Source organism: Vulpes vulpes, chromosome 12 (assembly GCF_048418805.1).
Source record: "Vulpes vulpes isolate BD-2025 chromosome 12, VulVul3, whole genome shotgun sequence".
In the NCBI taxonomy this organism is placed as follows: Eukaryota; Metazoa; Chordata; class Mammalia; order Carnivora; family Canidae; genus Vulpes; species Vulpes vulpes.
In genome coordinates, this window is record NC_132791.1 from 76,092,575 (window position 1) to 76,109,444 (window position 16,870).

The 16,870-nt window shown below is 42.0% G+C and overlaps 1 non-coding gene across 1 annotated transcript; it reads right to left on the reverse strand.

Annotated features, from left to right (window-relative positions):
• Positions 1–13,677: 13,677 nt before the first annotated feature.
• TRNAK-UUU (transfer RNA lysine (anticodon UUU)) lies at positions 13,678–13,750 on the reverse strand. Its single transcript has one exon. It is a non-coding gene; the product is annotated as a tRNA-Lys (tRNA).
• Between the last annotated feature and the right edge of the window lie 3,120 nt (positions 13,751–16,870).

A 16,870-nucleotide genomic window follows, 5' to 3' on the forward strand; every position in this document is an offset into this window, starting at 1 on the left:
TCTCCCTCCTCTGCGGGGCGCCAGCGGCCTGGGTCCTTCCAAATAACGACTTTCGTGAGTGCTTTCCCGACGGTGTATGTGCTGCCAGCCTCTCTAGACTTCAACCCATCCTGAACCAGATGCCAGAGTCTCTTTTTCACAGATAAAGTGACCACAGGGTCAGCCCCAGGGCTCCCCAGCCCCAGCGGACACTCGAGCCGCCATTACAGTTAACCCAGAAAGTTCCCTGGTGGCTTCCCCAGGGGGTAGAGAGAAGGCGGTAGGACCCAGCACCAGGAGGTCAGCTGGGGGAGGGGAGCCCAGGGCAGGGACCGGGTAAAGACCCCGAGCCGGGGCTCTAGATTAGTGTTCACTAGGCAGGCGAGGCAGGCAATGGGCCCTGAGAGAGCAGACAACATGGGGGAAGATTCTGGCCACAGGACGAGAGTGGGTCCATGGGATGATTCTTTAAGAGAAAGTAAACATGGGCAGCCGGGGTGGCTCAGGTGTGATCCTGGAGTCCCAGGCCACATCCGTTGGGCTCCCTGCATGGAGCCTGCTTGTGTCTCTGCCACTCTCTCTCTCTCTCTCTCTGTCTCTGTCTCTCATGAATAAATAAATAAAATCTTAAAAAAAAAAAAAAGATTAACAGGAGAGAAGACATTCTCTTCTGTTTAAAAAAAAGAGGAAGTAAACATGAGAATAACCAACATGTTCAAAAAATGGGACCTAGTTAACTAAATTATAGAATAGCCATAAGATAGAATAACAAAGACAAGGCAGACCTTTATATATCAATGTTTGTCTATGTCCATGATACATAAGATTTCTTTTTAACCCCATATAATTTTTAAGGTTTTGAAATTTATTTATTCATAAGAGACACACAGAGAGAGGCAGAGGGAGAAGCAGGCTCCCTGCGGGGGGGCCCAGGGTGGGACTTGATCCCCAGACCTGGGATCACCAACTGAGCCAAGAGCAGACTCTCAACTGCTGAGCTACCCAAGTGCCCCTCATATAATTTTAAATTTGTGTGAAAATGTAGCTACAGATTTTTAGATAGAGATGTGGTCACAGAAGAAGGGAGGATATTGACCAAGTTATTAACATCATGGTTATCCCCAGTGTGGTACTGGAGTAGGTTTGGAAGGAATTCTTTTTGGTTTTCCTGCATTATTTCATATTTTCTACAAGATTATATCTCATAAAAAATCAAACTATTTCTATTTTTTAAAAGAATGATTAAAAAGGGGAAAAGGTTGGTTACAAAGAAGGCGTATTTGAACTCAATGTTTGGAGCCAGGAAACGAGAAGGAGGCATTGCAAGAGTTCAGGAATCCAGTCAATGAAACCTAAGTAGGGATGTGGACTTTGATCCTGGACAAAGCCTTGCTAAGGTGCAGGGAGAATGAGAAGCGATAACAGAAGATTACTCTGAGCATTCTTGTATGCATGATGCTTGACAATAGTATCACTGAGTTGGGGGTTCCTGCCAATAAGGAAACAGAGAGCATCAAAAATCTTGGTGTTCAAAGAAAAAAAATTATCAATTGGACTTCATTAAAATTAAAAACTACTCTGCCCAAGACACTATTAAGAGAATGAGCCACAGACTGAGAGAAAATACTTGCAAAACCTATCTGGTATAGACCTGGTATTGAAAATATACATAAAACTACCAAAACTCAGCTCCCCCATGCTGGTGTGTTCTCTCTCTTTAATAAATAAATAAAATCTTTTTAAAAAATGGGCAAAGGATCTGAATAGGTAAGTCGCCGTAGAAGATATGCATATGGAAAGATGCTCTACATCAAACATCATGAGGGAATTGCAAATCCAAGCATCAATGAGATACCACTATACACATATTAGAATGGCTACAATCCAGGATACCAGCGACACCAAAAGTTGGTGAACATGCAGAGCAAAAGGAACTTTCATTCATTGCTGAGGGAAATGCAAAATGGTACAAGCCGCTTTGGAAGATGGTTTGGCAGTTTCTTATAAAATTAAACATAAAAAATAATAATAAAAAATAAAATTAAACATAGCATTACCATGCCATCTGGCAATCACACTTCTAGGTATTTACTAAATGAGCTGAAAAGTTCTGTCCACACAAAAACCTGCACATGAATGTTTATAGAAGCTTTACTTAAAATTGCCAGGAATTGGAAGCAACCAAGAAATACTTCAAAATATGATAAACTCTGGCACACTCATACAGTGCCATATTATTCAGCACTAAGCAGAAATGAGCTATCAAGTCATGTAAAGACCTGGAGGAACCTTAAATCTGTATTGCTACATGAACAAAACCAGTTTCAAGAGGCTACATACTCTGTGATTCCAACTAGATGACAGTCTGGAAAACACAAAACTGTAGAGAGCAAATAGATAAGAGTTTTTGGGAAATGGGAAAATAGGTGGAGCACAGAGGATTTTATTCTATATGAAATGAGAATGGTGGATACATGACATTATGAATTTGGTAAAAACGTATAGAATGTACAACAAAAAAGTGAACCCTGATGTAAACTATGGGCTTTAATTAAATAGTAATGTATCAATATTGACTCATCAGTTGTGACAAATGTCCCACACCAGTGCAAGATGTTGCTACGAGCGGAAACGAGGATTGGAAGTGGGGGGACTGGAGAGTATACGCAAACTTTCTGTACTTTCGGTTCAATTTTTCTGTAAATCTAAAATCATTCATAAAAAAATAAAGTCTGCGGGCAGCCCCAGTGGCCCAGCGGTTTGGTGCTGCCTTCAGCCTGGGGTGTGATTCTGGAGACTCAGGATGAAGTCCTGGGTCAGGCTCCCTGTATGGAGCCTGCGTCTCTCCCTTTCCCTTCGCCTGTGTCTCTGCCTCTCTGTCTTGAATAAATAAATGAAATCTTAAAAAAATAAAGTATGTTAATTTAAAAAATTGAAATAATTTTTCAATGCCTTGGAGCTTGGACTCCATGCCTCACTTCTCTTAAAATTGCACTTCTCTTAAAATTGCTCTGTGATGGGGTGCCTGGGTGGCACAGTAGTTGAGCATCTGTGTTTGGCTCAGGTTGTGATCCCAGGGTCCCCACAGGGGGAGCTTGCTTCTTCCTCTGCCTATGTCTCTGCCTCTCTTTCTGTGTCTCTCATGAATAAACGAATAAAATCTTTTTAAAAAGTTGCTCTGTGACTTGTACAATAGTGTCATAGTATAAATCGCAGGTATGTCATTATTTGGGTATTTAAGTAAGTTAAGCACACATCCAGCACACTATCAGGTATGCAAGAAATTATGGCAATTTTTAATGGTCTTAGTCCACAACATTGACAAGCAGTTTAGTGTAGCTTAATTTACCCATCTGCCCTTCTGCATAACCTAGCCTCCCCCAGAATCTAGGGCCGGGGCCTTGGGGTGAACTCAGATTGCTTCTGAGAAAGCTGCCAGCAAATATGTTTTAAAGAACCAATTAAGGGTTGCTGTCACTGTGCCCAATACAATTGAGTGGCATGGCAGTGGAGGTAAGGAACGTGGAGGTAATGCACATGGTGGCTGGAAAATTATCTAAAGGCACAGGTTGCGGTGATGCTGGGTGGGCCACGTAGAGAGAGACGGGGCAGGGTGCTGCCTAGGAAGATGACAGATGGTCTGTCAGGGCAATTCCAGAGGTGAGGATGGTAGAGACCCCAATGGCAACCCTAGGGGAGAGGGAGGCTGAAAGTGGCCTGGGTGGGGGTGCGGAAGGAGTGTGGGATGGCTGGAGCATAAGGCAGATTCGGAGCAGGATAAAGAGGAAGGAGGCCAGACATAAAAGCAACATGGAGGCAGGGAACGGGGTACAGCCATGCCCTCAGGCTCTGTCCTCTGACCCAAAGAGTCCTCTAAAAGAAGTGCCAGTTTCTGTATATAGAATGATGCTATTTACATTTTTTAAAATTTATATGTATTTTCGAAAAAAGTAAAATAAGCCAGTTTCTGCACTCAGGCCGGAAGAAACTGGTGGCTTCCTCTTCTTACCTCTTGGGACAGTACTGCTAGGAAGCCATGGTATTAGAAGACCAAAAAGGAACCCTAACAGCTGCAGGATGGTGGCTGCCACCCTGAGAGCTAAGATAACACAGGTGCCAGAGGCATATCAGAAGCATCCAGCATCTGTAGAACATAAAATTTTGGAGGAAGGGAGCCAGATTCCTCAGGGTGGGTTGCTGGCCTGCTGTGCTGTGATTTCTTCAGGTCTCTGATGAGGTTGGTTGGGGAAACAACCCCAGAAACTGGAAGAAGCAGTTGCTACTGGAACGTACTGTTGCTGCCAGTGTGCAGTCAGGATGATGGGATGGTGTGTGCAACAGGAACAGGGAACCAGCAGGATGGAGGACGTCCCAGTCCTCTAGCCTCCTCTAGAGCTCCCACTGGCACAGCCCAACTATAGGAGTACAGGATGGTTTGCAGTCTCATCTCTTGCTTTACAGAGCAGACTGAAGAAGTGTTAAAACACCATTAATATCAAGTTCAGAAACACCCGAATATCATATCTCTTGACACATAAATATGTGGCACATCTCTAAAGAACTGCAAAAGAACAATAAACCTAAAATAGCAGTGACTCTGGGTAGAAAGAAAAGATGAAAATGAGGAGAAAGATATCTGAGGCTCTAAGGCTGTTGGCAGTGTTTGATTTTGTAAGCCATACTGGGCAAATCTGTATGTTCGTTTTACTTTTTTTTTTTTTTTTTAAGATTTAATTTATTTACTCATGAGACACACAGGAAGGCAGAGACATAGGCAGAGGGAGAAGCAGGCTCCATGCAGGGAGCCTGATGTGGGAACTCGATCCTGGGACTCCAGGATCACAACCTGGACCAAGGCAGATGCTCATCCGCTAAGCCACCAAGGCGTCCCTGTTTTACTTCTTGTTATTGCATTTTTGAATAGTGTATGGTTTTATGCATTCAGATTTTCACAGTGAAATATACTGTATCATATTAAATCTTATGTTGTTGAAAACAATTAAAATGTTGCAAAAAATTTTAAATCTTAAGTCATCTTTTGCATACCAACTAATATAGGTACTGGAGATTCTAATAAAATTTGGAGGTTATCTCATTGAAAGAAAAAACTTACAGCATTTCAGATTGCTTTTTAAAAAAAAAACTCAGAAATATAAACCCACTCTAAATGTTTTGCTTTCTTGGCAGTGTATGGAGGGGAAAAAATTCCCTGGGAAGCTGCAGTAAGGCCCACGTAAGCTCAAAGTTGTGTGTGGAAATCTGTCAGCTGAGTGAAGTTCTTAACTGCCTAATCTCCCCTAACTTTGTCTTGTAGCCCTGCCTGCAGCTCAGGGGGATCCAGTACTCCATGCACCTGCACCACTGCTGGTGAAAAAAGGGCATGTGTGCCCAGGTGTTAAGTTTGCGATTTTAATTAATGCTTATATTAAATTTGCTAGGAGGATGCAGCATCTGGAAAGCAATTCATGGCTCTTCTGGAAACATCTGAGCAATCTGCTCTCTGAAGAAGCACGTTTGCTGAGGATGACAAGTCACAACGGAGCCCAGTCTTCTCTATAAGTGGGGCATGTGGTCTGGGGCTCCCCACACCTCGCAGGGGAGTACCTGCCTGCATTTATGTGTAGCGGGAACCTCCTTTGGTGAGTATTTCAGAGCCTTCTGCTCTCAAAATTTGATGGTGGTTAAAAGATTCTTGAAAGCTTTTCTTATTCTTACTTACAGCCAGCTTCCAGCTTCCTGAGTTTAGAAGGGACTCGTGTTTGGCTTACTGCTTTTGCTGCAGTCATCTTGAAATTCTTAATACTTTTTCATGAGAGGCCTTGTGCTTTCATCCTGCACTGGCGCTGCCGATGGGTTAGGCAACACAACCCTCATTGATTTGCTCCTTTCCCAAATTAATGTACTTTATCCTCACATTTTTCTCTTCTAGTCTTTATTCTGTACCCATTTATTTCTTATTTAAGGCATTTTACATACTTACCAGATATTTTACATATTTTCTTTATGCTTTTTACAACAATTTGTGTGCAGAGTTCTTTCCCTTTTCCCTGTAACTAGATCTCTAACATCCCCTAAGTGCTTTAGCTTTTCCCTAATTTCACAAGTAGCTGTGTGCAACTTCTATTCTTCTTCCTTCTAATAGCCTTAAAAATTTTTTTTTACGCATAATTCTTCAAATTCTAGCATTCTCCTTTTTGGTCAAGCTGTATCATCTTTGAACATCTCTCCCATTACTACAGAGATTTTCTTTCTTTCTTTCTTTCTTTCTTTCTTTCTTTCTTTCTTTCTTTCTTTCTTTCTTTCTTTCTTAAGATTTTATTTATTTATTCATGAAAGACACAGAGAGAGGCAGAGGGAGAAGCAGGCTCCCTGCAGAGAGCCCATTGTGGGACTCCATCCCAGGCCCCGGGGATCACTGCTGGAGCTGAAGGCTGATGCTCAACCACTGAGCCACTCAGGCGTCCCTACAGTGTCTTTCTTATTTTACACTTTTCCTTCACTGATTTACACATTTCATTTTCTCTTTCTTCATCCTTACTCCTCCTCCTCAATTCCTTCCTTTCCCTCTTTGTGTTCATCCTCATATTAAATGTTTTATATTACTTTTTAATCCTTGTGTGTTAAGCAAGATTTCCAGTTTTATTTTAATAATGCTTTTAATTATTCTTTAATTTTTATATATTTATATTATTTAAAAATATATTTTTACTATATATGTATATGTAATTTATATTATTTTAAAATATTTTACTATATATACAAGTATATGTATATATGTATACAGATGTATATTTATGTATACATATATAAATGTATATATATATGTGTGTGTGTGTCTAGAAATTCAGGTATTCTTTTTAAATCCTATATCTTTACTCTTTGCCTCTTTGCTTAATTTGTTTTTGTTTTTTGATACTTCTCCTAAGTGTTTCAGACCATCATAATGCAAACATTGTGCTGTCGTACACACCCTATTTTCATATTGTTTTGTTACTTTACCTGCTTCATCATAAGCTTGTCTTTGGAGGATAAGTCAGAACAAATGGGGTGTGGAGAGAGAAAGAGAGACAGAGAGAGAGATTTTAAGAAATTGACTCACCCCGTTGTGGGGATCGGCAAGTCCCAATCCTGCAGGGCAGGCCACTGAGCTAAAGACCCAGGGAAGAGCTGATATTACAATCCTGGTCCAAAGCCAGTCTGGGGCAGAATTTATTTATTGTTTTGATGACACCTACCACATTGTATAGGGCATTCTGATTTGCTCAAAATTACTGATTTCAATATTAATCTCATCTTAAAGATATCTTCATATAATATCCAGACTGGTTTGGGTTTTGTTTTGTTTTCAAGATTTTATTTACTTATTCATGACAGACACAGAGAAAGAGAGGCAGAGACACAGGCAAAGGGAGAAGTAGGCTCCCATGTCAACTGAAAGAATATTTCCAATTGCTCTTTTATCGGACACTCTTTTTATTGGATGGAAGACATTTTACAATTCTGGGAACTTCAAACAGGTGAATGAGTTTGAGAATTGCCCACTGGGAGACAGCATGATTTCAAAGATGGTTGGGCCCAAATTAGAGGGCGTTACGAAAGATCTAGACAGTGGCTTTGGGGCTTATAGCCTAATGAGTAAAATTCAGCAATGAGAAGCAAGTATAAGCTCTGTAATAGAGGATGGTTTTTGATCCACCGACCTCTGGGTTACCGGCCCAGCACGCTTCCACTGCACCACTCTGCTTGCTGTCCCAGTTTTCCTATCTATTCTGTTAATGATGAAGATCAATCACCTTTTCTGTGTTGAGAAAATTCTTTTTTTTTTTTCTGAATGTTTTCCTTTCTGATAGCTTTTGCCACCCTCCTTTCTTCCATGTGTCAGAGATCCGCTCTTTCACCACCAGGTGGCCGAGGGCCATCTCTTCCGGGGCTGCACTTTTCCAACCTGCCAAACAATGTCCAAGCTCGGGAAACTATTCTTTTTGCCCTTAATTTTGTTTATTCTTCTGGAGCTGCTCTTTGCTCAGAGAGCCGAGGAACAGCGCGCCAAGCAAAACTCCGGCGGAATCTGGAAGTCGTGGAGCCCACCCTGCTACTACCATCAATCAGAGAAGAATCGTGTTGACCACCTCCCATGTTTCCTCCTTAAAAGTCTCATGGACCACCATTTGGATAAATATATATATATATATATATATATATATATATATATATATATATATATATATATATGGTTATTTTTATTTGCTTGCAAGGGCACAGATTTTCACAAGGACGATGCTCCCGAATAGAAGGAATAAACCCAATTTATTGCTCAAATGATGATATGGTGGCCACAATTTCAGTTGGATCTCGTTTGGAACCGTTGTGACAGGCACACACACAGAAATTTAAAAATGTTAAACTAATAAAGACATAAGCTTCCATTTCCTGTGGCTTTTATCAGAGAGCAGAACTTGTTAGGACTTCTCGGAACACTAGACCTCGTGCGTCGCTGCCTCTGTGTTAGGTCCCAGGGCCCGTCTGGACAGCTGTACACTTCTCATCTTTACAAATGTCAAATTTTGCATGATGTGCAATAATGAATTCACTCATTCACAAGGCTAGGCCATGTTACTCCATTTCAGCGTCCGCAATTAAACTGAAGGAGCAGCCTCTGCAACGTCTTCCCTCTGGGGAGTGGTGAGCGCAGCGGCCGGCACAGCGACAGCCTGTCTCGGATTCCCAGCAGCGCGCAAAGCCCTCCCGGGCAGAGCCGGGGCGCGCACACGCACTGCACAGCTCAGGCGGCGGGGGCGGGGCGCCGGGGACGGGGGGAGGGCGGGGGGGGCGCCCCTTCCAAGGGCGGAGCCCGGGCACAGGCAGCCTTCCCCGGGCAGAGCTGGGGCGCGCACCCCTTGCCCACCCAGCTGCTGCAGCTCAGGACCAGCGTCCCCTGGCGGAAACAGACGAAGAAACACTGCTAGTCCCCTCTGGGCCGATTTCGGATTTCCCTTGCTTCCAAGGAGGCTCTCATTTCAAACGGCCTTTAAATTTGGGCCTTCTTAAGGCAGTCCAGGTGGGATGGAGCTTCTGTTTAGCGAAGATTTCCTCGGGCCAAGACCAGGACAAGGATGGCCTTGAATTCAGATTTGTTTTCCCAGACTTGAGGTGAAAAAGGAGGGAGCCCAGAGACCGGAACCAGACCACGGGCAACTTGTTCCTCTTGAAGTAGAAACAGATGGACCTAGGCAAGGGAAAGATACGGGAAAGGCTCAGAGCCAGGCTCCCATCAATCTCTGGGCTCCCATAAATCCCAAGGACACTGAGAGGCCCCAGAGTCAGGCATCCCAAGGAAACAGAGATAAAGCAGCAAAGACAGAAAAACAAAAACAAAAACAAAAACAACCACCAGGCTCCCTAGCTCCGAAATGCTAGGGAGTATCTTCCTTTGATGATTAGCACATAATCACAGAAACTCACCAGACCCCAAAGCAGCCATATGTCAATCACTCAAGACAGTACAAAGAAATCTCAAGGCCATGGGCTCCTTGGTTAGGTTCTCAATAAAAGGCTAACCCAAAAAAGCCTTCAGTGGCAGCCTTGTTGGGACCCCTTTTACTCCTGAGAGCTTTCTCTGTACCTGCTTAATAAACTTCTATGGCTTTATTCACTGTCCAAGATCCATTCTTCGACTCCGTGAGAAGAACCAACCGGTCCTGCATCACTCTTAAGCCTCCAGGGAAACTCTGGATCCAAGTAAGGTGAACTTTAATTACTCCTTTCAGGCTTTTACCCTCCTAGATCTTTTTTGTTCCAAGGAGATGCTGCCATCTTCAAAAGCATTCTCCCAAAAAGCAGTTTTCTAAAAAAAAAAAAAAAAAGCAGTTTTCTTTCATACTTTTCTGACGGCAACTTGGAGTCAGAAATACATTTAAAATCACAATTCCATGCAGTATGCAAACAAATCTGTATCTATATAGAGAATATATCTAACTGAATCTGTCTCTATCTAGAGAGAGAGAGAAAAACCGAACATCACCAAACAATACTTTACCACTTGGGGTTTCTTCTGATATTTTCTATTCCCATTAGATTCTATTTCATTTATTAAAATACCAGTCTTGATCTTTTTTTTAAAAAAAATATTGATTTTATGCTCAGGTCATGATTCCTGGATTCTGGGATGGAGTCCTGCATCAGGGTCACAGATGGAGCCTGCTTCTCCCTCAGTCTATGCCTATATCTCTGCATCTCTCTGTGTGTCTCTCATGAATATTAAAAAAGAAAAGAAAAGAAAAGAAATCCTCTCTGATTCAGCTTTTTCCACATCTATCCTACACATGTGAGGTGGTTTCTTTTCCCCTTCACCTGCTGAAGAATTCTCGCACCCAACATACTGGATTCTCTTCTTGGAGAATTCTTACCTCCTCTCTCTATAGAATTACTCCTGCCCTGGCCTTTGGTCATATGGCAGGACCAATGAATCCAAAGGCTTTAGATAGATGCCCTCCTTTCTCTGTGAATACCTCGAAGATATTTGTATATTAAGTTCCCCTTCCATTTTCCCTAGGATGAGTAATTGTTACCTTCCATTGCTATGTATGTGTATAGTTCAATTGTTCCCTGTCATTTTGTTGTATGTGTAATTTTTTTGTGTGTGTAACCACTACTGCAACCAAGTTATAAAGCTATTGCATTACCCACAAAGATCTCTCTCCTGCTTTCTCTCCACCCACCACTCCCCATCATTCTTAACTCCTGTAACCACCAATCTGTTTCTCATCCCTCCAATGTCATTTTGAGGATGATATATACGAGAGATAAGAAAAAGTATGCGACCTTTGAAGATTGGCTTTTTTCATTTAGCACAATGCCCTTGAGATCCATCTAAATTGTTGCATACATTGGTAGTTCGTTCTTTTTTTTTTTTTTTTAAACTGTTGAGTTGTATTCCATGGAATAGATGTGTACCACCATTGGTTTAACCAATCACCTGCTGAGAAACCCATTTGTTATTTCTAGGTTTAGGCTATTACAAATAAAGCTTCTCTGAAAAATAATGTATGGTTTTTGTGTAGACCTAAGTTTTCATTATTCCTAGGATAAATGCCTGAGAGTGGAATTGCTGGATTGTATAGTAAGTGTCATGTGTCACTTCTTTAAGAAACTGCCAAACTGCTTTCCCAAGTGGCTTCACCACTTCCCAAATGCCATCAGCCATGCGTGACAGATGCAGTTTCTCTGCATCCTTGCCAGCCATAGGCAATGTCAAACAAATAAAATTTGTTATTTTAACTCTTCTAAAAGACGTGCAGTGATACTTCACCATGATCTTAATTCATACTTCCTAAATGACTAGTGATATTGAACATCTTTTCATGTGCCATTTGTATATCCTCTTTGGTGAAATGTCTTCTCATGTCTTCTGCCGATTTTGTAATTCATTGTTGTTTCAGTGTTGTGTTTGAGAGTTCTTTGTATATTCTAGATATGAGTCTTTGCCAGATATGTGGTTTGCAAACATTTTCTCCCATCTGTAACTGACCTTTTTATCCTCTTAAGAGAGTACTTTGCAGAGCAACAGCTTTTAGTTTTGATGAAATTCAATTAGTCAAATTTGTCTTTTATGTTTGTGTTTTTGGTGTCATGTCTAAGCCTCTCCAAGCCTGAAGTCCTCCAATTTTATTTTTTTCTTAAACTTTTATAGTGGGATCCCTGGGTGGCGCAGCGGTTTAGCGCCTGCCTTTGGCCCAGGGCCCTATCGAGTCCCACATCAGGCTCCCGGTGTATGGGGTCTGCTTCTCCCTCTGCCTGTGTCTCTACCTCTCTCTCTCTCTGTGTGTGACTATCATAAATAAATAAAAATTAAAAAAAATTAAAACTTTTATAGTTTAATGTTTTACAGTAAATCTATCATTTCCAGTTAATTTTTAATAAAGTGTAAGTTTAGGTTGAGGTCATGCTTTTTTTGCCTATGGATATCAAATTTCTCCACCACCATTTTTTTTAAAAGACTAAGACTTTCCTCCCTTCACTAAATTCCTTTTGTACTTCTGTTAAATATAACTTGGCTGTATTTGTATGTGATGATTTATGGTTTCTCTATACTGTTTCTTTGACTTATATGCTTATCCCTCTGCCAGTAATGCACAATCTTTACTAGTGTGGCTGTAAAATAAGTCTTGAAATAATAAGAGTGATTTCTTCCACTTTGTTTCTCTTTTTCTCAAAATTGTTTTAGTTATTCTAGCTCATTTGACTCTCCATAGAAATTTTAAAGTAGTCATGTTTGTATCTAAAAAAAAAAAAAAACTCACCTGGATTTTGATAAGAATTATGTTAAACCGGGGATCCCTGGGTGGCGCAGCGGTTTGGCGCCTGCCTTTGGTCCAGGGCGCAATCCTGGAGACCTGGAATCGAATCCCACGTCGGGCCCCGGTGCGTGGAGCCTGCTTCTCCCTCTGCCTGTGTCTCTGCCTCTCTCTCTCTCTGTGTGTGTGTATGACTATCATAAATTAAAAAAAAAAATAATCATGTTAAACCTGTATCTAATTTTGAGAAGACTCGACATCTCTTAGGCTTCTAATCAGTGAACACAGAATATCGCTCTATTTATTTAGGTCTTGGATTTCTTTCATCAGCATTTTGTAGTTTTGTATTTTCCAGCATGTACATGTTCTGGTAGATTGGCATCTAAGTTATTTTTTAAGCTATGTAAATGATACTTTATTTTATTTCTGAAGCCTACATGTTTATTGCTAGTGTATAGAAATAAAATTGCTTTTTGTATTTTGATCTTGTATTCTGAGACTTTGCTGAACATATGTATTAGTTCTAGGAGGTTTTTGTTTTAGGTTCCTTGGGATTTTTCTAGGTGAACCATCTTCAAATGGAATGGAAGGTACAATCCTTAGGCAGAGAGGGAAGGGAAATGTGTATTTCTAGAGAAAGATACAATCCACTGAGCAATCAACTGCACACATCAACTCACAGTTGGCCAAAATTGTGGAAATGAATGACAAAGTGTCCCTGTGTTTCTGGGTAGGATGAGTATTTCACCTAAGACCAAACTGCAGTATATGTCAAGTAACTCCATACTAATGACATCGCTGGGGCTTGGCAGAGAGCTCTCCCCATCTGCCAGGTAGCTCAGTTGCAAAGGATTGCAAATCTAAAGGGCCTGGGTTTTGATACAGTGAACACTTCACTCAATAAATCTGGTTTCTAGTTCCTTTTCTAAAACACCCTAGTCTAGAAGGATAGCTTTCCTATACACCATGGACTATAAGTCTTTTGTACTGTATTCCTGGGTAAATCTCTATTAAAAAGTGCTAAAAAAAAGAAAAAGTGCTAAAGTTGGGGTGCCTGGGTGGCTCAGTGATTGAGCATCTGCCTTTGGCTCAAATCATGATCCCTGGGTCCTGGGATCGAGTCCTGCATCAGGCTCCCCTCAGGAAGCCTGCTGCTTCTCCCTCTGCTTATGCCTCTTTCTCTGTCTCTCATGAATAAATGAATAAAAATCTTTAAAAAAAATAAGTGCTAAAGTCATCTTCTGCTTGGAATAGAGTAGTAAATCCTAGCTACTGGTTAAGGTTGATGGTAACTGACTTTTTGGCATTCTCTCACTCTAAACAGGTAAAAGACAGACTCAAACACAAACTTCCTTCTTTGAAGGAAGCTGAGGACTCCCAGATCTAGGGAAGGTAAAGACCATGCTGCCTGGACAGGGACTTGAACCCTGGGCCCTCAGATTAAAAGTCTGATGCTCTGCCAACTGAGCTACCCAGGCTCAAGATAAAAAGCCTTCTCCATATCCATAAAAAGGATCAAGCTTACTAGTGTGATCAATACATTCTTGCATTCATTCAGGAAAGGCAACCCAGCAGGTGTAACCTCTATAATCAATTCACCCAGCACTTGTTTATGTTTTCTGTAGGTAGGTAGAGTTTAAGTGGCATCAAGAAAACAATCCTTATTTGAATACTGTTGTAAAAAGGGAAAATAAACAAAAGAAACCAACTGATTGCTCCCAATAAATATTTATGGAATGCTTAGCAAAATCTGCCAGCTTTTATTTACTGGGCACCAAGAAATAACCAAAAAGGACAGAAAGAAAAACAAAGAAACAATAAAATATAAATAAATAATAAAAAACAAGAAAAGTGAAAGGGAACCAATGGAGAACAATGGTAAGAATCTGCCAATTTGGTAACATCTACCGATTTTTTTCTCCGTTCAAGAAAAAAGGTGAGTCATTAAAAAGGAAGGGAAATGTCTGGTGACTATGGATGGCCCTACATTGTCCAGTTCACTGGTGTTCTTGGCTCCTATAAAGAATTTTGACAACTTGGTATCCCCTTTGACATTGTTTGAGTGGACATGCAGCATTTTTCATCATATCTTCAAATTCTTTTTTTTTTTTTTTTTAAGATTTTGTTTATTTATCCATGAGAGACACAAAGAAAGAGAGAGGCAGAGACATAGATAAGGGAGAGCAGGCTCCCACAGGGAGCCAGTTGCAGAACTCAATCCCAGGACCCAGGGATCAAGGCCTGAGCTGAAGGCAGATGCTCAACCACTGAACCAACCAGGTGTCCCTTGTCATATCTTCAAATTCTTCTGAAGGTATTGTGACATATCACAGGAATCTAAAAAGTTTAGTAATTTAATACTTAGCAATATCCCTTGAGAACTAGAGGGAGGGAGAGAGACACAGAGAGACCCCTTCTTTAACCTTCTGTGGAAGATTTTACAATGATCCTTTATCTCCTTGAATTCGTTATTTCCATTCCATGTCTCCCATAGAATTTTATCCCAATACCATCATTTTTTATTTAATCTTTCTTGATTCTCCTACGGACTTCTAGGCACCAAATACAGGTATAAACATTGAAATCTGCAGTTATTTCCTGTGATCCCAAATCTATGTTAAAAATACTTCCCTGCTGGGGCACCTAGGTGACTAAATAGGTTAAGTGTCTGCCTTCAGCTCAGGCTCAGGTCATGATCCAGGGGTACTGGGGTCAAGTCTCAGAGTGGGGCTCCTGCTCATCGAGGTGCTTGCTTTTCCCTCTCGCTCGGCTCCTCCCCCACCCTCAGCTCCTGTGCTTTCTCTGTAAAATAAATAAAATGGTGGGGTTTTTTGTTGTTGTTTTGTTTTGGTTTTGGTTTTGGTTTTGGTTTTGGTTTTAGTATATGTGCTGCCAAAATGAGCACTAAAATGGTTATTTTTTTAAAAAAATAAATACCTCTGTGGATTGGGCTAGATTTGCATCTACTTGTAGTGCAAAATAATAGATAATTTGAAGACACCCCCCCAAAAAAATAAATTAAAAAATTTGAAGACCCCCTTTGCTGGAAGATGTAATGGATGTGGATGTACAATTTGTTATGCTCCCCCTCCTTCCCCAACGAAATCCTGTAAGAGAGCACCTCAACTGAAGGAGGCATCTCTGACTCAGTATCTCCAATTGTTCCCATTTTTTAGTATACGTGCTGCCAAAGCGAGCACGCTCACCAATTGTTCCCCACTGGGAATCCGCAAGGAGGGTAGTTCCGCACCCAGGACAGGGAGCCTCAGGCAAACGGGTGTTTGCAGAAATGCCTTCATTTACCACGCACAAGGGTGAGATTTTTCCGAGGGGGGAGGGGGGACATGGGATTTGGAGCTGTCCTTCCCTGGCGGACTGATTCCCAGAAGAATTTTAGAAAGGCTTTTCCTTAGGAAAGGTTAACCATGAAAGATCTAGAAATAGACTCAGTTAAGCTGTTTGCATACAGCTGAGCTGGAGTTGCGGTCAAACTCGCAGGAGAGGATGGCTCCGACTCGGTGACAGCTGGACCCCGCTGCTCCCCACTGTGAGCAGGTGCGTCCTCGCCAACCTTCAATCCCAGGATCGCACTTAGTTTTTCCAATATGAAAATGGTTTCATTTCTTTCCCCCTCGTCCATCTTTTTCCTTCGTCCTTCCTCGCTCATTCCTCGCTTTTCTTGGCTTTAAACCCGGTCCCCTGAAGAGACCGGTGGTTGCGGCAGTCTCTCCGCGTTCCCGCCTTCCGGATCCGCCCCAGTGCAGCCCTGGAACCCCCTTCCCCACCCTGTCTGGACCCGCGCGCGGGGAGGAGCCGCGGGGTGTGTCCTCACCCCCGCCGGCCCTGCGGCCCCGGGTCACGGATGTCGCCTCAGATCCCACCGAAAATCGCCAAGACGCTTTTCTTTGCCTTCCAGAATCCGATTCCGATTGGGTGAGTGTGGATCCGGTCTGACGGGGACCAGGACTTGCTGTGCTTGCACACAGGTTGTCTGCGGGCGTGTCTGCGGGCACAGGCTCCCGGCAGTCTGTCCGTCCCGCGGGCTCTGCGGCCGGAGCGCTCGGGACCGTGACATTCCCGCCGTGTCACGTCCTCCTGCTTTTCCACTTCGCAGGGGTGGCTGCCTTGGAATTCCTCCGCCTTTTTCAGTGACCAGCCCCCTCCTTGTTCTTTAGATCTCAGTTCGGACGTTACCCCTTACCTCCTTCTGAAGGCTTCTGCTGACTCAAAACTGGTTTTTGAAGCTCCTGGAATACACCCAGGATTTCTGAGATTATTTCAAGTTTATTAATAGCACTTATTACGTGCTATAATTTTCTTGTAAATTCCTTCCCTAAACGTTAGCATGCTCAGGGCTCAATCCTTAAACACCATGCATATGCAAATGTCTCTTTTCATCTTGACCTGCTCCTTCAAACTCCACAGTCACTGATGCAACTGCTTTCACCACAGGTATTTTATTTTATTTTATTTTATTTTATTTTATTTTATTTTATTTTATTTTATTTTATTTTATTTTACTTTATTTTATTTTAGATTGTATTTATTTGTTTGACACAGAGAGAGCACAAGCAGGGGGAGCAGCAGGGGCTGAGGGA